The sequence below is a fragment of the Rana temporaria genome, chromosome 2 (genome assembly GCF_905171775.1).
Source record: "Rana temporaria chromosome 2, aRanTem1.1, whole genome shotgun sequence".
Taxonomy (NCBI): Eukaryota; Metazoa; Chordata; class Amphibia; order Anura; family Ranidae; genus Rana; species Rana temporaria.
Window position 1 is genome coordinate 195314209 of NC_053490.1, and position 25718 is coordinate 195339926.

Sequence of the window (25718 nt, forward strand, 5' to 3'; positions counted from 1 at the left end):
AGAAAAAACGACCGTTTTTAAAACTTTTTTTCCATTGATACATGTTCCCTGGGGCAAGACCCAGGTTCTCAAAGACTGTTTTAAGACAATAACTTGCATATTAGGCTTTAAAATTAGCACTTTTGAATTCGAACGTTCGAGTCCTATAGTCGTCAATGGGGTTCTAAATGTTTGCGCGAACGGTCGGTCCGTTCGAAGCTTCCCTACCTCTCATCCCTCAGGACAAAAGTTTAGGTGCAGGAAGGAATCCTGATGTACCCTTTCTACTACTATACTATGGACTGGGCATACAGCAAAGGTCCACTAAAGTGAATCTCATCACATGCTAATTGCAGATTTTCCTTTCTTTTTTTAATTCGCAGGAAATATTAAAGTGATATTAAAGGCATTTTTTTTTAAATAATAAGCATGTCATACTCACCTGCTCTGTGCAGTGGTTTCGCACAGAGCAGCCCAGATCCTTCTCTTCTCAGGTCCCCTGCTGCGCTTCTGGCCCCTATTCCTGCTGAGGGCCTCCAGTGCAATCAGCTTACTGTGGGGACACCCAAGCAAGCTTGCTCCCAAACCACTGCTCTGCGTGTTCATTCACACACAGAGCCACGACTCAGCCCACATCCCTCTCTCTCCTCATTGGCTCATTGGCTGTGTTTGACAGCAGTGGGAGCCAATGAGGAGGGAGAGTCCGTGGAAAGCTGAGGCTCTTGTACACATCACTGGGTCGTGATGGAGCTCAGGTAAGTACTAGGGGAGACCAGAGTGCTGCATAGAATGCATGAAGGTAAAAAACTGTGAGCCTTTAAAAACACTTTAAGTAATAATTTTAGGTTTCACATGTATGTGTCCACATCACTAAATGATGGAATGTGACCTGTTGCTATTGATTTACTGCACTTTGCACAGTCACTGCATTGATGTAACATGGCAGTCAGATGTGAAAACATGATCCAGCTGCTGAATAATCTGTTTTTAAAAGATCAGAGCACATGTTTCTGAGTGTGGATTTTCACATAATGAGCAGAGCCTGTGAAGACATCGCCAGCTTTGCCCTATGTCTGGCAAATTGTAGTGACTGGTCAGGCAGAATTAAGCTTGACCAATTGTCTTCTCTCCCTGATGCCAAAAGTTATGGACTGGCAACATACCTAAATAAAAGGCATGGTCTAATCTTAACACTTTGTAAATTGCTACATATACAGTAAGTACCTTAAAAATATTACCAATTATATTTTCTAATTAATTATATTTTACATTTGTCTGTGTTTTGAGCCATGCTGGATGCTTCTTGTAGCACTAATAAGATTAAAGCTATTTTAGGGATTATCTCCACAATTTTGCATAAGCCTTATAGTTTCAACTTAATGAAACCATGAGTTGTTCAAGTATCAAAAAATAATTGGTTTTAATGATGACTACAGGTTTAGAGCAGAGAGTGATACTAATCTTCTTCTTATAAGTTCCAGAGTTCATTAATTTTAAAATGTGCAATATTAAGATTTAGCTATTCAGCACCTTGTACACTGGAAGAGTTGCTTTCCATTTTGTGGTTTGGAGATTCCTCTGATGAAACCCAAAACTAGACATTTTAGCAGATTTAAAGCTTTATGCTGTTTGTTTAGAAAATTACTTCTCGGAATACAACACGCAATTATATAAATTTAACTGGCATGCATTTAAAGTTCAGTATATGTCTCTGGCATAATCTTTACTCCATGGTAAAATTTTATAAGCTGCATTTAGATTTAAAAACTCTTTGTACTTTTTGTAGAACTATGTTATCAATTGTCAATTGCCTGTACTCTCATTTTAAGTGGCAATTTGCTGAACCATGCAAGGCCTCTTTCCGAGGCCTTGGAAGTGGAAGTCTAGAAAAAAAATTATTCTATATGGTCATTAGCTCTTCCACTTTCCACTTTACATATTGGTTACATTATGACTTAGAACAGACTGAATAATACTAAGTGTTTCCAATCTAAAAAGCAGAGATATGAATAATTTCTAAACTGTGAAAAAACATTTATATGAGGTGTTTAGGGCTCCTCTGTTTTTTTCCCTGGTATATACATCTGAGCATTATGCAGTTAATGCCTCATATAAATGCTGTTTGTCCTAGTTTGTTTTAACCACTTAAGCCCCAGAAGACTTGGTTGCTCAATGACCAGACCATTTTTTGCTATACGGCACTGCGTTGCTTTAACTGACAATTGCACGGTCGTGCAATGCTGGACCCAAACAAAATTGACGTCCTTTTTTTCCCACAAATAGAGCTTTATTTTGGTGGTATTTGATCACCTCTGCTGTTTTTATTTTTTTGCGCTATAAACAAAAGAAGAGTGACAATCTAGAAAAAAACACGATGGGGATTATTTATGAAAGGAAAATCCAGTTTGCACTGCAAGTGCAAACAACAAGTGCAAAGTGCACTTGAACTTGTACTAAAAGTGCACTTGGAAGGGCAGTTGCTGTAAATCTGAGGAGTAGATCTCAAATGAGTGGAAGCTCTGCTGATTTTATCATCCAATCATGTACAAGCCAAAATGCTGTTTTTTATTTTCCTTGCATGTCCCCCTCGGATCTACATTGACTGCAATTCCAAGCGCACTTGTAGTCTGCACTTGTAGTGCAAAGTGGATTTGCCTTTAGAAAATGACCCCAATATCTTTTACTTTTTGCTATAATAAATATCCCACATTTTTTTATTCATTTTTTTAAATGAATTTTATCCTCAGTTTAGGCCGATATGTATTTTTCTACATATTGGGCCAGATCTACGAAGCGCGGCGCTTCTTTACGGCCGGCGTAGTGTATCTCAGATAAGACGTACACCAGTCGGATCTAGCCCAGCTTCAGGCATATCTTGTTTCGTGGATACAAAACAAAGATACACCGGAGCAAACTAGAAGTTACGCAGCGTATCAATAGATACGCCAGCGTAACTTCTTTGTGGATCTGGCCCATTGATGGTAAAACAAATTGCAATAAGCGTATATATTGATTGGTTTGCACAAAAGTTATAGCGTCTACAAAATAGGGGATAGATTTATGGCAATTTTATCATTATTCTTTTTTTTTCACTAGTAATGGCAGTGATCTGCGATTTTTATCGGGCTGCGATATTTCGGCAGACACATCAGACACTTTTGACACATTTTTGGGACCATTGACAATTATACAGCGATTAGTGCTATAAAAATACACTGATTATAAATGTCACTGGTAGTGAAGGGGTTAACACTAGGGGGCGATCAAGGGGTTAACTATGTTTCCCTTGCTGTTTTCTAACTTTAGGGGGATGGGACCAACTAGGGGAAGAGAGAGATTGGTGTTCATACATTCATTCATACAATTAGCATACATCAGTCTCCTCTTCCCTGAAAAATCCCGGTTCTCACTCTGTCACAAACCATCGTGGGTGCCCACCGGGCACTCGGATCGGCTCTGGCGGCAAGCCACAGGCGAAGCGATGTAAGGTAATGTCGCTTTGCCTGGCCGTTCCATTCTGCCGCAGTAAAACTACAGCGGCTGGTTGGCAAGCAGTTAAAGTGATGCATAAAAATGTCTGAACAATGAAGAGGCCATTGATATAATTTTTTATTTTGAACTTGTCCTGAAGATTCAACCAACCCATCATGTCTCAAGATAATTTTTTTATAAAACATGTTAACACTTTCTATACTGTGTCTTTCTGAAGTATATTTACTATTTATGTTTGCAACACTGCCTCTGTACATACGTATATACCCCGTATTTTCATCATTGTAAAGCACATTTTCTCATCTGTAAACACCTTCAATAATGATAATAATGAACACACTATATACTAAATGCTATTTAGTCGATATCAATAAAGTATGCACAAAATATGTTATAAAATGTATAGGTATATAATGCATAGTGCATATAAGGATAAAGCAACCCATAACACAGTTTTGTTCCGATTCCACAACTGGTTCCTATTCATAAGTGCTTAGTCTTAAAGTTGGATTTCGGGTTTAATTTAACTTTTAATATTTAGTTTGACCAAATTGGTCTAAACAGTAAACAGACTATTTATTTCCTTAACACTCATGCCCTTGTCAACACTGTATAAACTGTATGTAGTATCAGCTAAATGCAGTATACAGCATTAGTTTTGTTCCGATTCCACAACTGGTTCCTATTCATAAGTGCTTAGTCTTAAAGTTGGATTTCGGGTTTAATTTAACTTTTAATATTTAGTTTGACCAAATTGGTCTAAACAGTAAACAGACTATTTATTTCCTTAACACTCATGCCCTTGTCAACACTGTATAAACTGTATGTAGTATCAGCTAAATGCAGTATACAGCAGTGTCCTCCAGCAGCAGTATGGGAACTTCCTGTCCTGTTCACAGAACAAGATCAAGTTGGGCTGAGCGCTGCTCAGCCGTTTACAGGAAGTTTGGTATTTTTTTTAAAGAATTCAAGGCTTTCTGTGATAGGCTGAGGTGGAGATTAGGATGTTGTCTGCCTGCCTCTCAATCTCAGTCAATCAGAGAAAGCCTTGTATTCATTTACAAAATACAAAGCTTTATGCAAAAGGCCCCCTCTCCCTCTGCAGAGCTCCGCCTGTTGACATACCGGACCCTCAGCTTAGCCTACGTCGGCCCAACGTCCTTCTGCAATCCGCAGCACCACCACCCCCTGGACATGGCCGTGTCTCTACCTCCAGCCATGAGGTTCATCACCTTCAGATCGGGTCTCCATTCTTCCCAGCATGGTTACTGATGCCCTTCCATGGTACACCAGTGGGCCATCCAGGTAGTGTTAACCCCTCCATGTCAATAGGCTTCCAGTGGTATTGTTGGCCTTTATTTATTAACTTATTACGTTTTAATTGTTCATCTATGACTCTGCTATCGGTGTAATAAACGATTGAATTTGTATGGTCCCAACTGACTGCTTTACCTTTTTGGATTCAGTTCATAGAGCGCTGCCTATCAGTTACTTTTATGGATAGCATATAGAACACCCACACAGCTCCATTAATATTATCCTTCAACTTCCCCGCTATGCTGAAAAAGGATCTGAACCTGGTTCTCCCCTATACATTTGGTGGTCATGCCGATACACAAAACTTTCTGGAAACGCATACTGTACATGACACTATAACCAAGGTTATCACTTATAAGCTTGACTTCACCCCAGCACAATACTTATTATACCATTCCTCACAAAGTCCATATACCAGATTGTTACTCCTGACACGGTTTTCCTGTCATGTCTTGTACTTTATTTTGCCTCTTTTTTTGATCATTAATGTATCCCACTACTTTGTATACTATTGTCTCTTTGTAATTTTGATGTAAAATTGAATACAATTTCTGGAAAGAAATATGGATATTAATAGGTCTCATGATTGTGTATCTTAACTCTAGTACATCAGGATCACCACTCCCTAAAAAATCTTTATTAGCTGATATAACTGAAATCCGCAAGGCGGGGAATGATGATACAGTATGTCAAAATTATAGATCCATTTCACTCCTTAATTAGTAATATAAAATGTTTTTCTAAAATACTGGCCCAGCGAAAGGAACTTCTAGTTGTTAGTCTAGTCCACCCTGATCAAACAGAGTTTATCTCTGGCAGGGATGACATTATATGGGCAATAAATGCAATACACTGGGCCTCACAAAACTATCCTTCCTGCCTATGTTAATATTATCCACAGATGCAATGCTTTTGACAGGGTGAACTGTACTTTCTTAGAGGAGCTTTTACAGTACTTGGACGTAGGAGTATGAATGAGGGAATGGATTTTATCATTATACACAAACCCAGAAGGAAGAAAACTCTGATGTAAAAGGTATTTCTATAGGGATGCAGGAATATAATCTGATTATGCTAATATATATATATTTTTATATTGCTGATCCTGTTGCACCCTTGTACATACTAATGACAAGTTTGAATTATTATGGAATGTTTATCAAAATTAAATTGTAATCCAATAAATCTGAGATCTTACCAGCTAAAATTCCTAACAATATTCAACAGCAACTACAAATATTTCTGCCATTCATATGGGTTAAGAACATAATGCGATACCTGGGAATATGTATCTCCACAGACCCAAAGAGACTGTACAGTGGAACCTTGGTTTACGAGTAATGCGGTTAACAAGCGTTTTGAATAACAAGCAATTTTAAAAAAAAATTCTGACTCGGTTTGCGAGTGTTGTCTTGCAAAACAAGCAGAATCCAAGCTAATGGGGTGTGCAGTACTGCATTTGGCCAGAGGTGCGGGGACGCCGGTGACACAGTTTGAAGCCATTCGGAAATACTCACATGGAATCACTCGGAAATACTTGGAAATACTCAGTTCCAGAGTGTTTTTGGACCTTTCCGAGGGTTTACAAGATCAGCTGTGCTGTCTCTGAGTATTTCCGAGGCTCTCCGGCGCCCCCCACCTCTGGCCACATGTGGTATTGCATGCCTTAGAAGTCAATGCAGAACGAATTATCTTCGTCTCTGTTGACTTCTATGGGGAAACTCACTTTGATATGCGAGTGCTTTGGATTACAAGCATTCTCCTGTAACAGATTATGCTCGTAATCCAAGGTTCCACTGTATATGGAAAATTAAGATCAGCTACTGAAAGTCTTACAAATCAATCTGTCCTCAAACTGAATGTCTTTTATATTCTATTCTATACATTCTAAGAATTCTATTATATCTTCACACAATACACATAGCACTCCTGAGATCCTTTTTGGCACAAATTTGAAAAATTATTTTGGACTATGTATGGCACACTGAACCTTGCGGAGGCCTGAAAGAGAAGGGGGATTTGGCCTGCTGATATTTATTTGCAATATAGAGCTATGGCCCTGGTAAGAATATCTGTTTCTTGAGTATGACATAAAGTTGCAACTGTACCGTAATTTACATAATTTACATTTTTGGCCCCTAGGTCTGAATTTTATGTTCTTTTCAGATGACTAATACTTGAACACAACTTTGCAATATTGGATGCTGTGTTTGTCTATTTGTTTATATATATCTCAGTTCTGTACTGCATTGTGAGCATTTATGGAATCTGTATGCTTGAATTTGTTCAATAAAAGATATTTGTGATTTAAAAAAAAAAAATTTCCAATTTAGAACTATAGCTCATTATGCAATTACACGTATGGACTGATTTTTCTAAATTATATGAAACATCCAATATTGGAGAAAATAAAATGCATATACGCATAATTCATGTGTCCTACAGTTTTAGATGAGATAGAACCTAATGATATTTTAACCACCCTAATATTGGACACTTTCACCCAATTCCTGTCCAGGCCAACTTTTAACTTTCAGCACTGTCACACTTTCAATAACAGTTACACAGTGATGTGCCCACATGTAATTTGTAAATGTAATTTTTTTTTTTTTTTCCAATAGGATTTTATTGGGTTTTCCAATTTTAACAAGTAAACTTGTAAGCGTGCTCATATTTGAGACAAACATGGATAGGAAGAGATTTCAGCATATTCATTACAGGTAATAACTGACTTAAAAAAGGTACTTATTGTCTTGGTTCTGAGTATTATGTGCTCTTATATTTGTCTGTCCATATTTTCCAGTTCCTATCAAAGTTCGTACATGAGAGGGAACTGATCGAAGGTAAGCGTTCAAAGTTGTGATTGTGTTAGACTATTTTTGTTACATCTGAAACTTTAATAGAGGGAGCTTCTTTAAAGTTGCGGAGTACCAATGTGCGAGCAGCTAGTAGAATATGGGAAATGACAGGTCTAAAGTTGTAGGGGAATTTAAGTTTTATATATATTTTTTTATATATTTTTTATTTTTTTATATATAAATATAGCTTTCTTTTGGGGGTATTTAATCACCACTGGATTTATTAATATTTTTAATTTTTTTTGCTATATAAGTGAAAAAATACAGAAACTTTTGAAAAAAAATTGCAAATAAATAATATTTCTCCATAAATTTAGGCCAAAATGTATTCTACTACATTCCTTTGGTAAAAAGAACTCAGATCAGTGTATATTAGTGTATTTGTGTATATTATTTAGTCTGTGTGAAAGTTATAAAGTCTACAAATTATGCAAATAACCCTGTTTTAGAAAGTAGACATTCCAAGGTATTTAGTAAGAGGAAAAGTCAATTTTTTTTTAAGCTGTCATTTTTTGTCACAATGTTTTGCAAAATTAAGAAATTAAATAAACTATTTTTTTTTAAATGTCACTATATGACTGGTATGGTGATGGTCAGGACATCATTTTTCAACTTTTTAACTTTTTTCTATTGTTTATTTTTTTTCCTACATACTGTGACCAGAGCAGTACAGAGTTTTCACTATGATTGCTTATTACAGTGATGATATGTTCACTGTTATAAGCAGTAATTTTTGTGAATGGCATCCATTCATGTGCCATTGTGTACTATTGTGATAGCTTTGATTGGCTACAGCTATCACATGGTACAAGTCCGCTGTGATTGTCCCCTTTACCATGTTATCACTGTGAACAATCACAGAGATCACAATAGTGCTGTCATGTACCTTGTGGCAGAGCCTGACATGTAGAGGAAGGCCTCTCTTACAGTCCCGGCTCAAGGACCAATGATGTTGCGACAGGGCCATGAGAGCGTGACTAGATATGAGTGCCTGTAAGAAGTTCCAGCCGAGGCAGTGGATAGCAGATGCATCACCAGAGACAGGTCAGATCGCTGGAACAGAGGCAGTGGGCACAGCAGAGACAGGACTGGCCAGACAGCAGGTGGCAGGTACTTGACAAGCAGCTAGCAGATAGCAGGTGTAAGAGGACTGGCATCACTCAGCAGGTGAAGGACCAGCAGGAACCAGGTATCATGGAGAGCAGGACAGGTGGATAACAGGATGCAAGGTCAGATGAGCCAGGTCACCAAAAGACGGTCAGATACAGGCATGAATGACAGGCAGAGAATGGTCAGGGTAGAAGTAGAGGTCAGCAATGTAGGATCATGTAGATGAGCAGGATGTAGAGCAATATCCTGAGACAAGCTGAGGTCAGGACAGGTAGTGTTCAAGCAAGGTCAGGGAAAGACAGGTCAATCACAGACATCAAATACAGAAGCAGATACAGGAATTTGTGAATAGCTGCAGATCAGACATCAATTCACTAGTGTACCTGCTGAACATATATAGGCCATTTGGCACCAGAATTAGCCAATGCGCATATGCGTGCGCCTGCACACAATAGTACAAGCACCCGCAGGCCCTCAGAGCTTCACTTGCGCTATGGCCAGCATGTCCCTGACAAGTGCAAAATGAGTGGCTATGCATGAAAGTCATTGTGTAGTATTGACATGTGATCACTGTGATTGGTCACAGCGATCACATGGAATCGGGTCTGTCGCTGTGTCTGGTGGACACATTGCACTGCTGTGCACCCCCTAGGGTGTCATATGATGTCTAGCTAAGATGGCAGTGCTCCTGTCTGACCTGTCATTTCACAATAGGCCAAGCAGGAAGTGGTTAAAAAGTACTATGTATCTTTAGCTGTTGACCCCAAAAAAATAAACATAATTCAGAGATTGCAAGACTGCCACCTTGCTGGATAACAATAATCACTTTTATTCCCTCCCAGCTTTATTCTGAGATTGCTTAGTGTTATGAGATCCAACATGCCACAAGAACTATTTATCACAGTACTCATACCTAGTCTAATAAGCGTGGCTAGTTTTACCCTGCAAGCTTCCACAAATAAATGTCCAATCCACTTCAAGTCATTTGATTAATTGAATCTTTGTTCTTCTTAGGAACAGCAGTACAAGAAAACTCTATGTTTATAACACCACAGTTAGTTTCCATTTCCCCTCAGATCCAGTTTCGGAAATAGATAAATAAGCTTGGCTTCAACTTGATTTATGATTATAAATGATGTTACCCTAAGAGAAGAGGTTTTTGCTTTTTCAGGACTGCCTATGATGTTTTCCTTATCTATTTCTTTAAATTCATGCTTATATGTATACAAATAGGGCTTTTGTGTCGTAAGACAAGAAAAAGTCAAAGAGATTTACTGAGAGAAAAGGCCTCCATGGTCTTTTAGTAATGAAGTGTGACCTATGCAATTCTGCTGTTAACACTGATATCAAATTAATATTCTGTGAAGAGACCTGGTTCAACATGCTCAAGAACTGCTCTTTTCATAACTGTGTATGAAATGTAGCATATCAATGGCTATAATTTGATTTATACAGATGTTTGCTTTGAAAGAAATTGTACTGAAAAATATTATGATTTTGCAACTTATTTCGTTACACAGTGATTTTTAAGGCTTAAAAAAAATGTTAAATGCTCTCATAGTGTAAAAGGCAACAAAGATCCCTTTGGTAGGGTATTCATTTTTTGTTTTGTTTTGCTGATTGGCATCACTATGTAAACATATGAATTCACATAATATAATTGAATAGTGCAAGTATGTTTTATTAAAACAAGATTTGTATATGGGTACATGTTTTTTTGTTTGTGTGCATTTGTGAGCTTCTACATAATATGGGAAAAGAGTGGAACATATACAGATACTAGCACATGCAATGCTATTGTTAGTAGTATGTCTACCATGGTGAACATTCTGTATGCTAAGATGTAAATGGTGCTATAAAAATGCACTTATTACTGTGTAAATGTGACTGGCAGGGAAGGGGTTAACACTATGAGACGATCAAGGGGTTCATTATGTTTCCTAGGGAGTGATTCTAACTGTAGGGGACAGGGTCTCACAAGGGGAGAAGACCGATATGTGTTTCTCTGTACTGGGAACACACCATCGGGAACACACCATCGGTCTCCTCTCTCTGACAGGACATGGATCTGTGTGTTTACACACACAGATTCATGGTCCTGCTGTGTTCACGGGCAATCGCGGGTGCCCGGCGGACATCGCGGCCGCCGGGCACGTGCACCGGGTCCCGAGCAACACGGCGGGAATGTGTGCCCTAGATGGCTGGGAAGCCCAGGACATCATATGACGCCCCCCCCCAGGATGGGAGATCCCTCCTGCAGATGTCATTTGACTATGGGCCGGTAATGAAGTGGTTAATGGACAAGCCACATAGAATACATTGTTCAATAGGTATTTAAAAAAAAAATACATGCAATACACAAATACTCTATAAGTATGTACAGTATATTTGTAAATGTGCTTCTTACTTTCATGACCGCGCCTCTTTATATGTGAGATTGTCTATTACCAATCCAGAAGCAGCCTGGGATTCCATATAGTAACATTAGTCCTCTTAACTATTCAGAGAATGGACCTGAACATGACTGACACATGTTTACTCCTCCTGAGCTGTCATTAACTAAAAAAAGTATGAGTGGAGGTAGTAGTGACATCATTGCCCAAATATGCCTATGGCAATATTTGGGCAATGTTATTTCCAAAATATGACCATGTGGCCATAATTAGGCAACAATGTAACTGCTACATTTTCTGCCCATTTGTTTAAGTAGCCAGGGAGTCCTGGCCATGTAAGTGAATAGTTACGTGACGTCAGTAGTTGGTAAGAATGTTCCCAGGGGCCAACACCTACTGCTTTCTTAGCAACCATTGGCAGCCAGAAGCTGTCATATTCTTTCATGCCAAATGCCCTCAATGTTCAGACCAAAAGAGCTCATCCCTAAAGATTAGTAGTCCACTCTCTTTAAAAAGGCTTCTGGAAAAGTGTGAAAAATCTGTAGGTCAGGTTATTTTTTAATAACACACTGGGGGAGATTTGCTAAAACTGCAGCACACATAATTTGGTGCAGCTGTGCATAGTAACCAATCAGCTTCTAACTTCAATTTGTTCACATAAGCTTTGACACCTAGAAACTGATTGGTAACTATGTACAGCCAAACCAGATTCTGTTTGCACCAGTTTTAGTAAAGCTTCCCCATAGAGTTATGTACAAATAGTCATTCCTCCTCCTGCAGAGAAACCATGAGTACATGGTCAATAAGTTTATTATAGCAGTTTGGACTAGCTATGACATTGTAAAAAATAGATGGCAGTGCTTAAGAGTAACCAGATGTCAATGCTTTTATTAAAGTATAGAGTGTGTCCCAAGTATAACAGTAGTGGGGTATTAAATGTTGCCTTTCACAACCATTTCATGTGTAGCAGACTTTAATGGTAATGATCTAGGTTGGAAAACTCAGCGTGAGGCTAAATGTTTGGCAGCCATTAAGGATGGGCAAATCTGCCTTGGTTCAATTCATGGGGGTTATCAAATCCTTCTTGAAATCTGTGAACCCTACGTAGTAAACCCCATTAAAGTCTAAGAGGGGGGCTAATCTTGATACTAAATTCTGCAGATTTTCAAGGCTAATAACCAAGATATAGTCAATAAAGGTATACACTGACACCAGTAAAATTATTTCGATGTCAGAGCACACCACTAGGGATCGCTGCAATTTCTGCACTGCTCTCTCAATGCTTTACTTCTATATGCACATACAACAGACAATTGTAGTTTTAGTGATCACCCCTCCTTTCCGTTACACAGCACTGTTCCCTCAAAATGTTATGTTCATATTCACAGAGTAACCACTATTTTTACAAACAAGAAAAATACCACCCGTAGCTTTAGCAATCACCTCTCTTGTTTTGCATGCTGCACTGCGTACGCTGATTTTTAATGATATTCTGATAATCCTGATAATGATATTCTAATATTCAAAGTAATGACTGATTCTAACTCACTAAAAAATGTAGGTTTAACAATCATAAAGATTACTTGTTTTCTGAGGAAACACATAGAAGGTATCTAAAACACATCAATTAAGTATCTATGTTGTTGTTTTTTTAAAGGGGTTGTGAAGGAAGAAAGTTTGTTATCTTATTGCATTCTGTGCATTGAGATAAAACCTTCTGTGTGCAGTAGCCCCCCTCGCCCCCCCTAATACTTACTTGAGCCTTCTCTTGGTCCAGTGATGTCTATGAGTTCCTTTGCCATCTCCCTCCTGATTGAAGAGACACAGCAACAGCGGCATTGGCTCCCGCTGCCAATGAATAGAGAGAGGGGGCAGGGCCGAACAGCAGCACTGTGTCTTGCTATGGGGGCACGCAACAGGAGGGAGGGGCCAGGAGCATCGATGAGGGATCCGAGAAGAAAAGTGCAAAACCACTGCATAGAGCAGGTAAGTATATCGTGTTATTTTTATAGGAAAAAAATTAGATTTTAGTATCAGTTTAAATTGTTGAGACCCGGGCCGAAGTAAAAAGACGGCCACAAGGTGGCTCTATAGATCAGAGAGGCCTACTTTTTACGGCCTCTGGTACTCTGGCCACTGGGGGGCACGTGCGTGCCTGGCGTGTTACTGAGATGCCGATGCGCTAGCCTGGCGGCCACAATGTAAACACAGAGATCCATGTCCTGTCAGGGAGAGGAGACCGATGCTGTGTCCCTTGTACATAGGGACACAGATCGGTTACCTCCCCCAGTCAGTCCAGAAAAATGTGTATATTCAGGGCGCTCCAAGCATTTGAATCCTGACAGATAAAGTTTGTGTTGAAGAGGGTAGCAAATCTTCACACACTTTAGGCAGCATTCAGGGAGACAAGCAATCTCTAATGGAAACAGAAAAACAAACAAGGCGCCTCTAAGACGCATTTCGGAATAGCTCACTGGTTTCTTCTTCAGCCACTGGCTGAAGAAGGAACCAATGAGCTGTTCCGAAATGCGTCCCGCCTCTATGACACACTTCCTGTTTGTGTTCCATGCTGGTTTTTGTCTCGCTTCCTCTGACATCATCCCCAGGCTCCAGCACTATTGTGTCCGCTGAACACTTACAGCACAAGTTGATTGTTATCTTGTGGACTTCCCTGGAAGCTTTACCATCACAGACTGGGACTGCCCTGCCACTGAAACATCTTCTGGACACACTTACCTGCTACATGTCTGTTTCATCCACCATCTTGTAAGTGTTTTTAACCCCTTTAGGGGATATTAAAAGTTGTATACTTCTGCACTTAGAGGCGCCTTGTTTGTTTTTCTGTCTCCCCCAGTCAGTCCCCTTCACCCACAGTTAGAATCACTCCCAGGGTACACATTTAACCCCTTCCTCATCCCCTAGTGTTAACCCCTTCCCTGCCAGTCACATGTATACAGTAATCAGTGCATATTTATAGTACTGTTCGCTGTATAATCGTGAATGGTCCCAAAAATGTGTCAAAAGTGTCCGATGTGTCCGCCATAATATCGCAGTCCCGATAAAAATCGCAGATAACTGCCATTACTAGTAAAAAATAAATAATAAAAAGAAAATGTCAGAATTCTATCCACTATTTCGTAGCCGCTATAACTTTTGCGCAAACCAATCACTATACGCTTATTGCAATTTTTTCCCCCAAAATGTAGAAGAATACGTATCGGCCTAAATTGAAAAAAAATTGGGATATTTATTATAGCAAAAAGTTAAAAATATTGTGTTTTTTTTCAAAATTTACACTTTCTTTGGTTATAGCGCAAAAAATAAAAACCGCAGAGGTGATCAAATACCACAAAAAGAAAGCTCTATTTGTGGGAAAAAAAAGGACATAAATGTTGTTTGGGAGCCACGTCGCAAAGCCACACAATTTTCATTTAAAGTGTGACAGTGCCGAAAGCTGAAATTTTGTTTGGGCAGGAAGGGGGTATATGTGCCCAGTAAGCAAGTGGTTACATTTTACACAATAGTACTTGTGGTTATGATTTTTATAATAAGTCTAAACAGACTAAGTATTTTTATGTGAAAGTGTTTTATTTAACTCTCAGATGGACTTTTGAAACCATATCACTTTGTAAAATCTTCTGGGAACAAATGCCAAATCCGAGGTCACATGGTGATAGCCGACAGCTGTGGATCTGAATGGATAAAGTCCACACCTTGTGTGGAAGGTTGATATGTGAATGAAAAAAACAACAACCTGAATGCATTTGTAAATAAAGACTGATACTGTTAATATATTACACAAGGAGAAGCTCACGTCCCTTCCCTTTTCTTTCCTTCCCTTCCCAATTATTTGTAAATATAGTGGTTACTTTGTGTAGATGAGCATAAAAATATGAGTGAACAGTGCTGTGTAAAGGATAGGAGGGGTGATCGCTAAAGCTATAATTATTTGGTGTAAGTGTATATCGTCAAGAAAGGCCACTGGCAGCTAAGCACTGCCAATAGGGGACATTTAATAAAGTTAACGTGATTGTAAAGTCTTGTTTTTTTTCCTATAAAAATAACAAACATGTTATACTTACCTGCTGCAGTGGATTTGCGCAGAGCAGACCGGATCCTTCTCTTCTCGGGTCCCTCTTCTGTGACCCTGGCCCCTCCCTCCTGTTCAGTGCCCCCGCAGCAAGCAGCCCTGATCTGACCCTGTCTCCTCTCTCTCCTGATTGGCTAGCTGACTTTGATTGAAAGCAGCAATGCCATTGGCCAATCAGAAGGGAGAATCTTGGACAGGTGAGACACTCATGGACATTGCTGGAAAGAGAGGGACCTCGGGTAAGTATTAGGGGGCTGAGGGGCTGAGGGGGGCTCCTGCACACAGAAGGCTTTTTATCTTAATGCATTGCATGCATTAAGATAAAAACCCTTCTGACTTCACAATCCCTTTAATACAGCTGTAGCCTGCAACTTCAAGGATGACATGAAAAAGCACTAATCCTTTAAATTACATGCTTGGGGGATGCCTTTAAGCTGGATGTGGTGTTACAAAACAGTATGATATTTAAGGACAGGATTAGCAATACCATATCCTGGCATCACATATTTTGGATGCTTAATTGATTTGTTAATCTTTACGTTTAGCTTTGTTTACATACAAGAGCAACACCCCCTTTTTTTTATTATTTCAGCTTGACAAAAAAGTTTTTATATATAGTTTTGACAGCCAAAGGTCTACAATCTATAAGAAATGTAACTTTTAAAAAATAAAGCTACAGCTCTTAACTTTTTAAAAATTGTCCAGTGACTAAACAGTTCATAGCATAATTTCTGAGCTTCTTTTTTGCTAAATGCTAAATGCTAAAACACAGTACACAAAAATACTATACCACAACCTCATTCTAGATACCGGATATTCTTCAGGTTAGTGTCTAGCAAAAATTGGCTAGCTTCAGGGCAGTGTATATACCCTCTAATAGGCAACAAATAGAAAGAGATAAGACAGGTTTTATTCTGCAAAACAAATTAGAAAGCAATATCTGAAAGACAATAGCCACAACTATTGTACAATTGCTGTAAATTGTAATTGTAAATTGTATGTAAATTGTAATTGTATGTAAACAGTTTGGTTAGGCCACAATATAAGAGGATGAGACAAGACAGGTTTTATTTCCAAATATAAATTAAAGTATAACATTAGAAAAAATTACAATACATTTTGTACAGTGACTGGACAGTGTAACTCCAAATGGCAATGGGCATCAGCTGTCATCTGCAGCTATACTATAACGAAGTTCATGGCCTGAGAACATACTTTGTTGAAGTTCCTTGCATTGCAAATCCTCCCAATGGAATTTTCCTGGCCTGCGTTGCCCCAGAGTGACATATTCACATCCACAATTTGTTTTTGTGTTTTTATATATGTTATATTAAATTTTTCTATTTTCTTAAGATTTTATTTTTTTCATAGTGAGCTGTAATGGGCTGCACTCAGCAGAGAACAGGCACATCTGCACTTCCTCTGCTTTGCCAGTATCATCTTTTTCCTCCTTTCCTCCTAAACCTTCAGCCAGTTGTATTTTAATTTTATTTTAATATAATTCGAATCAGGCCATAGACTGACCACTCTTCTGAAAATCTGGAATTCTGGAACAGCAGGCATAGACTAAAGGTTTTCTTCTATCTGTGTTAAGTATATACAATTTAATTACATATGTTTTTGTTTACAAAATTATATATACTTTCATTTCCATTTTTTTCTTTTGAACAGTCATCCCTGCCCTGGTCAAGCAGAACACAGGCAAGGTTGGCAATGAACACGTACTATGTGAGGTAAAAAGAAAGTCCTAGGCCTCAACATCACCTTGTTCTTATGCAAAACCAGAAAGGGCTCCATGCAAGACGAGGCCACCAGCTCAGACACTCACCTCACAGAGGTTAACTGCTGAGTGCAGGGGAGTACAGGAGAGTGCCTGCTGCTGGGGAAGAGGAGGATCGGGTATGTAAAAGTGCTGCTCCCGTTTTACTATATCTAAATGGGAATTTAACCAACCCACTGCAAGAAAGCATTTTTCTTTCCCAAGAGATGGGCTTTAACTGCTAACTTTTTTATTTTATTTTTCATTGCAGAAGAAAAACAAAACAGAATATTAACTTGACATATATTGAGTAAATTGTATTGGGACAAACCAATAGCAACAAGGCCCTATAAGGTCTTTCAAGGTTCTTTTGGGAGCGGTGCGACAGTCGACAGGGTTACTTCCCCTGGCATGTCAGCTAAAAGCTTGCAAGCAACAAGATGGTTGAAGGGACGGGTGGATGAGGGGGTCATCCTTGACCTGGGCACACCTAGTGGGATCAACCTTCCTCCCACTACCTCATTATCACCCCGAAGCCTACAAATGAGCAAACATGCAGAGAGGGAGTTGGCTTCAGGAAACCTTCTTTGCTATAATAGGAAAGCTACTAGACCTTCATTACTATCAATGCCCATTGTTTAAAACATATTTGAACTTCCCCCAAAAACATACCATTATAACAAGGGAGAGAAAGAGAGTGAAAGGAAGGGAGGAAGAGAATAATAGGAAAAGGAGCATGTGCCGAACCTTAGTTTGCAGGTTCTAGGTGGTTGGGGAAAACCCCTGGAGTGAGTGAGACTCCTTGGAATGTGGCCCAAGGTTCCCAGGCTGTTTCAAAATTTTGGGTTGTGTCCATGAGGATGCTGGCTAATTTTTTTGAGCCATAATCCATGAGATCTTGTGTTGCACTGATGTTATTGATCTCTTGGGCTGTTTCCAGGCCCTAGCAGCAGTGAGCTTTGCTCCCAGGAGAATAAAGTGGATCAGTTTCTGTTTAGGCTTGGAGATATGTGAATATGGGTGTTTAGAAGGGCAAACGTTGAGAACCTGGGGACCGTGCAATTGGTGACCCTGTAAATTAGGTTGAAAATTTTCTTCCAGAATGATCTGATTCATCCAGGAGTTGGCAGCCCCTGAAGCAACGTGGATCTGCTGAGGGGTAAATGGACACAAGTCTAGTGGGGGTCAGGTACCGTCTTGTGAGAACCTTTAAGTTGGCTTCCACCAGGGAAATGTTTAGGATGCCCTTGAATGATTTGCAACATGCTGCTTGCCAGGTCTCCAGGTCACACTCGTGTTTGAGGTCAGCCTCCCATGCTGTCATGTAGGAGGATTTAGCTGCCGTGAGGATAAGCGATGAGTAGATTGCTGAGATGCCTCCCCCTTGCCCCATGTCTTGTCCACACAAATGTTCGTAATCTGTAAATTTGGGTGGTTTGTCTGTCCAGATTTTGTGTAGAAAGTTCAAAATCTGCCAAAATCCAAACTTTTCAGAGTCTGGGAGGTCTAATTTACTAATGCAGTGACCTAGGGTAAGGGGACCCTTAGAGGTGAAAAAAATTCTTATGCGGTACAGGCCTTTGTCCAGCCACCATTTGAAGGATATGATGTCTAGACTATGGGGGAAGTCTGGGTTGTGAAATATGTGGTCAAGAGGGTGCCCTGTTGACACCAGAGCTGGCAGGTTTTGGATGTTGTCCCAAAGGGTATAGGAGTGGGATAAGGTAGGGGACAAAATTGGAGGTATTTTTTTTTCTGATTTGATTATTTTACTCTGAAATTAACGTAACTGGTCTTTCCTCATGGGGATGGGGAAGGTGCGAAATAAGTAAAGGATTCTAGGGAGTAAAGTAATTTTAATGGAGTTTATTCTCCCAAGCCAGGAAAAGTCGTTTTTAGACCATTTGTTAAGTTCTGCTTCCAGTTTTTGGTATAGGGGCGGGTAGTTTTTGGCGTAAAGGGAGTCTGTGTGCACCGTCACGGTAATCCCAATGGATTGATAGAGGTTATACTCCATTCAAATTTGAAGGACTGTTGGATAAGGGAGACTGTGGGAGGCGGAAGAGAAATATTTAATGCTTGCAATTTAGAGTAGTTGACCTGGAGCCCTAAAATTTTAGAGAATTCTGATAGTACTTTATATAGGTTGGGTAGAGAGGTTAGGTAAAGGTCAGGAACAAGAGTATATCATCCACGAAAAGATGCTACTCCTTTAATGTCAGGATTTTGTCATATAGCTATGGTTAGAGTTTCAATGGCCATGGCAAATATAATTGAGGAAAGTGGACAACGCTGTTTGGTACCTCTGTCTATGTCTATCGGGGATGAGTAGTGACCTTGTAAGCAGATTTGAGCCTTAGGCTGGAAATAGAGGGCTTGCATCAACCCCATGAAGCACAGGCCGAAGCCCCACCACTCCAATAGGGAGAAGATGTATGGCCAAGACATGGAGTCGAAGGCTTTCTGTAGATCAAGAGCAAGGAGAAAACCCTGTTGTTTTGGTCCACCGTAACAATTAGTTTGCAGTATTGAGACAATCTCAACTGCTCATCTCACTATTTATGAGGGGAATGGGGCGATAATTGCTGACTTCTACTGGGTTTTTGTCTGGTTTGGGTATGACCATGATGTTTGTTGTGTTGAGTTGAGTGCCCAAGCGGCTGTCCTGAGTTTTGGCGTTACATTTTTTTGTCATATGTGGAGCTAGGGTGCCTGCAAAGACCTTGACGTAGGGGGCGGCTTTCAGGTCCAGGGGCCGATCCTTTTTGAGGCACTTAATGACTGATATTACCTCCTCCACCATGAAGTCTGCCTCCAAGATATCTCTGTGTTCAGTATATAGGGATGGGATAGGCAGGCTATCTAGAAATTTGGTATCGAGTCTCTGACAGGCTGTGGTTGGACGCTCTAAAGTTTAGAATAAAAGTCTTGGAATGCCTCCAGGATCTTGGTCGGATTGGCTATGGGTTCCTGTCCTGCAATTCAAATCTTCGGCATGGTGTAGACCCTTGATCTGGGGGTTAATTTGGCAGATAGTAATGGACCTATCTTGTCTTTTTGTGTGTAAAATGTATTGCCACTGCAGCATAAGGATTTCTCTGCTTTTGTTGTGAGGGCCAAATTGAGTTCAAGTCTTGCTTTGTCTATTTGGGCTATTAAGGTGTTAAAGGGGTTCTTCTTGTGTTGCACCTGCAGGGCCGTATATGACTTCTCCAATCTCTCAATGTCAACTTTGTGTTCTCTTTTGATTTGTGTGGCTAGCTGAATGATCTTGCCTCTGATGAAGGCCCACTATGTTTCTGGTGAGATTCCCTCTACGTTATTGAGAGTGAAGTATTTCTGAAGTGAGTTATTTATTTCCGTGGCTTTAATAGGGTTGGAGAGAATGTATTCATTCAGTCTCCGGTGCCATGATTACCATAGAGTGGTCTGATAGGGCGTATCTCTAATTTGAAATTTGAAAACTGACGAAAGAAGGTATGAGGGGACCAGGTATGGTCAATCCTGACGTATGTATTGTGTGGGAGGGAGTAATGAGTGAAACCCCTCTTGGAGGGGTTTAATTCTCGCCAGGCATCTGTTAGTCCCCGGGCATGGAGTAGTTTGGCAATTTTAAGGCTTGCCCTGATGGGTCAGGTTAGTTGAGCCAAAAGAGGCTTGTACTTGTCTAACCCCTGGTCAAATGCTGCGTTGGAGTCCCCGCCCAATACTATTGTGCCTTCCAAAAGGGGATTTAGGGTGTCCAATAGGAGTTGAAAGAATTTTTCTTGATCTTTATTGGTGGAGTAATATGAAACCAGGGATTATATGTGTCCCTCTAATGTGCCTTTTACCAGGAGAAACTTTCCCTCTGAGTCTTTGAATTCAGATAGACACTCAAAATGACAGAATTTGGAGATGAGGATTTCTACTAGGGTTGTCCAGATACCGATACCAGTATCGGTATCGGGACCGATACCGAGTATTTGCGCTAGTACTCGTACTCGCGCAAATACTCCCGATACCAAAATAGAATACTTTTTTTTTTTTTTTTGTGACATCGAACACAAATTGGATGGCACCATTGGATGGCACTGATAGGTGGCACTGGCATTGATTGAATGGCACTCATAAATGGATGGCACTGAAAGGGGGCACTGGCATTGATTGGGTGGCACTGATGAGATGCACTAATAAGCTGCCTCCCTGCACTGATGCACTAATGGGCACTGATCTGCACTGATAGGTGGCACTGGCTAGCTGCACTTTTGGGCACTGGCACCGATGAGCTGCACTGACAGTGATCACTCCTTCAATGATATGTAGTTTTCCAGTACCGTATGCTAAAAAACAGCCCCACACCATTATGTACCAGTTCTTCATAATTCTAAAGAAAATATCTTTGGTCTGTATTGTGGTTTGAAAACGGTCACATGACAAAAAAAAGTATCGGTATTCGGTATCGGCGACTACTTGAAAAAAAGTATCGGTACTTGTACTCGGTCCTAAAAAAGTGGTATCGGGACAACCCTAATTTCTACCCTTAAAAATTGGGGAAATGTGGGTGAAGGAACTTGGGACTGTACTGCCTAGGAAAGTGGGTCTCCTGGATCATAAGAATGTCTAGTTTAAGGGATTTATAACTGTCAAAAACTTTTCTCTGTTTGAGGGGAGTATTAAGGCCCTGGACATTGTGGGTGGCAATTTTAAGGGCACTCTTTGTGGGATCAGCCATGGGGTTCAGGATGGGCAATGTCTCTGTCTCTCCTGTCTGATCGCCTGGCTTCATGGAGCACATCATTTGAACAGAAGTGAAGTGGGCTGCAAATGATGTATAAGTTAGACACATGTGGGTGAAGAAAAGAAGAGGGAAGGAGAAGAAGGGAGAAAAGGAAAAAGAAGATGGATAAAGATCTCCTAGCATAAGAGAGCTGTACTTGGGGGGATACCCCCTAATAACCATTACACAGGTAGAACAGTAATGCCCTGTACACACGACCGGTTTTCCTGACATGCCAAAACCGTCCCTGGTAATGTTAAATAAGTGATTAATAAAACCGGGAACAACAAAAAAAAGGTAGTAGAAAAAATGGGACCCAGGCTTGACAGTGCGAGGGTCATAAAAAAATGTAATCTCAGGAGGTACACAATTAGAACATTTAAGAGATGGAACAGTTAAATCAGGAGTCCATTTCTGGGTACTGAGCGAGGATCAACTTGAGTTAGCTGACAGGCGGTCAAGGGGCTCCGTTGTCTTTAGCCTTCTTGGTCCTCATCTTGTTCCAGAGCGGTGATTGGGGGCTGGTAGGTGTCGGTCTTTTGGTTGATCCAGGAATGTTGTGGGATGTGTCCATGGCAGCTACTTGGAAGATTTACTTGAGGTAAAGGAGTAGTTTTTCACTATCAGGAAAATTTGAGAAAGAGTAGTTATTTCCTATATCGGAGAACTTCATTGTGAACAGGAAGGCCCATTTGTATACAATGTCCTTTTGTGAGAGGACCGAGAGCAGCTGTTTCAGTGATCTTCTGCGTTGCATTGTGGAGGGGGATAGGTCTGCTAAGATTGAATAGGGTGACCCTGACACTGCACTCGGGGCATAGACCGTGATTGCTTCATGACTTCCTCCTTTACTACATATTAATGGGGTTTGGAAATTATGTCTCCCTATGAGCCGTTCTTCCTGGGGGGGCCCCAGGGCTCTGTGGGTTCTGTCCAGTTCTAGGCGGTGTTGCAGGATATATGATTGTATTTTTTACCTCTATCTGAACTCAATAGTGAACAAATAAGTTGCGCTAAATTGCACTTATGTGTATGGACCTACAAGCGAGTGCAAAGAAAAACCTAAAAATAAAGTGAAATAAAGACAACTTCATACGTGGTACACTTTAACGTATCGCTAAAGATGATGACAATGTGATCATTCAAATTATCAGTGTAACAAAATCACCCCTTGACAAGTGAAATAAACTACATTCAATAAAAAGTTTATAAGCATAATGAAATTTATCCGAAAAGAAGGTTGATCCAGTGAAAAAATGTTCTGATCTTCCACCACACCACTCAGTGCCAGTGATTCCACTCCCTTTGGATGACACACTCACCAGATATTTATGCCTTACACTCTCGTGCTTGGCAAAATCGCTTTAAACCACACAGCCAGGTTTAGCTGATCTCTGCTATCCAGCCTCAAGCATGTAAATAGGATCTCTCCACATGTAAATAAAAATTGCTCCAAATAGTGTAATATTGCAAAACCAGTTTAATAAAAAGCTATGTGAAAAACTTCAACCATTGCACTCACATCACTTCAAAGCCAGCAATCACAGCAATAACTCTTGGAGAAAACATCTGTAGTAGTGTATAGTGTGGTCACGGCGGACCCGTGGTGTACAGCTTCGATATCACTCTCACCCGCTACTCTAGCTCCAACTGTTAGGCCGCGTACACACGATCGGTCAAAACCGATGAAAACGGACTGAAGGACCCTTTCATCGGTCCAAACCGATCGTGTGTGGGCCCCATCAGTCAGTTAACCTTCGGTCAAAAAAATGAGAACTTGCTTTAAAATTTAACCGATGGAAGCCTAACCGATAGGTCAAAACCGATCGTTAGTATGCAAAAGCATCGGTTAAAAACCCGCGCATGCTCAGAATCAAGTCGACGCATGCTTAGAAGCATTGAACTTCGTTTTTTTCAGCACTTCGTTGTGTTTTACGTCACCGCGTTCTGACACAATCGTTTTTTTAACCGATGGTGTGTAGGCACATCAGACCATCAGTCAGCTTCATCGGTTAACCGATGACAACGGTCCTTCGGACCGTTCTCATCGGATGGACTGATTGTGTGTACGCGGCCTAACTCTCTGATCTGGTGTACAGCATGAAGTGCTTACAGATGGTTGCTGTTTAGCCACGCCCCCAACATGTTTCATCATACAGACCTATTCATGGGATTCGGCCAAACGCCATGGCAATCTATCCTCTTATACCCCCCACGTGAACCACTGGTGAAGGCTATTCAATGGTGCATGCGTTCACCTTGTGTCTCCGTGTCCACAATATTCCGAACACCATGTCAGTACAAGATGGAACATAGATCCTTTCATAAGGAGCTACCATATTCAAATAAAAAGTACTCTATTTTCATTTAGCTTAGACATAATTTAACTTGTGATATTGCAAATCAGCACCAAGCTATGCTGTAGCGCGAATAGTTGAATAATAATGAATGATTATTAACAAATTATGCTAAACTCATCCTAAAAAACTTAATACATTACATATCAAAAAGACGAATGAATGGTGATAATACGTATTTATGATCACTATATATACATAATAAAACCATATAAAAATATAAAAAATTATATAAAAAGGATATAGGAAGAAACTATTCTAGAAAGATAGGGCAACAACATCCTGCTGCAGGATATTTGGGATCAGATTCTGGATTACGTCCTGCACAGCTGCTGGGATGTTAGTGATGGACTCTGATATTGTATCCCCTGGATCTGTTCTCGAAATCATCGATACTGAATAGGGCAACATCCAGTTGTTCCTGTAATGTCTGAATATGGTCTGAGTTTTGGTTTGTAGCTACAACAGTTCTGTCTAGTTTGTTTTCAATTGTTTCCATTCTGGCTCCCAGATTCTGGAAATCTGATTTTAAATCCCCTGTAATCTTGGCAGCTGTTTGATATAGATCCCTTTCCAGAGGTTCTGACAGTTTCTGGTACAGATCAGCTGCTGGGAAAGCAGAGGCTGTGGCCTGGTAGTCAGTAGGCAAGGAGTCTGATGACTGGTTGTATTAGGCCCCATAGGGGAGAAGACATATTCCTCCATGGTGTGGCCTATCAGGGACTCTGTGGAGGCAGGGGTTGGTGACATAGTCTGCTGGGTACTCACATGGACCAAAGGGGTTAAGTTTAGAGTAGCCAAGGCTATCATCTGTCTGTGATCCTGGGGATCCTCAGTACTGGGAGCAAGAGGCTTCGGCGTGGCCGCCATCTTGGATCCACCATGTGTGTCTGTGCTGCCCAATTGCAGTCTGAGGTTTCTCTTGACCGACGGGGTGGTGAGGAGCTCCTTGCTCAGGCAGCCATCTTCTTTGCGCACTCGTCTTTTTGTTCTTTTCTCTTTTATCCACAAAACAATAGAAAGTGCATAGGTAGGAGGATGGCTTAGACACACCTACAATTAAAATACTTTGTGTCAAAAGAAATAATAAAACACAAATTACAAAAGGACATATTTTAATTCAATTATCCTTCTTTATCTTTTTTTATTATTTTGTTTTGAATAAATGTGCTTGATTATAATGTTTATTGTTCATCAACTTTCAGAAATCCTAACAAACTTAATTTTTGAGCAAAACACATACGAGCAAAACAAAGAAGTCCTAGCTTTTCTTCTAAATAAAATAATAAACACAGAATGTAATTATGGTATTTGTTCCCTTATCTTTTACAGACAGTTCTCATTTTAACCTGTAGCATCTTGGAAAATATATTTAGCCAATTAAAGCTCCGTCAGAGAACAAGGTTAAGGAAAGCACCTGAAAGCAATCTACCTAAAATCGTACTTTGAGATTAATCTACTGCTTGCAATTCACGACACCAATGGTTATTGCTTCAGCCATCTCAAAGAACAATTAGTAGCAATTCCATCAACTGATAAATGCATTCATATGAATAAAAGTGACACTGAATGGCACTGTTAACAGTATTACTTCTAAAGTGGTC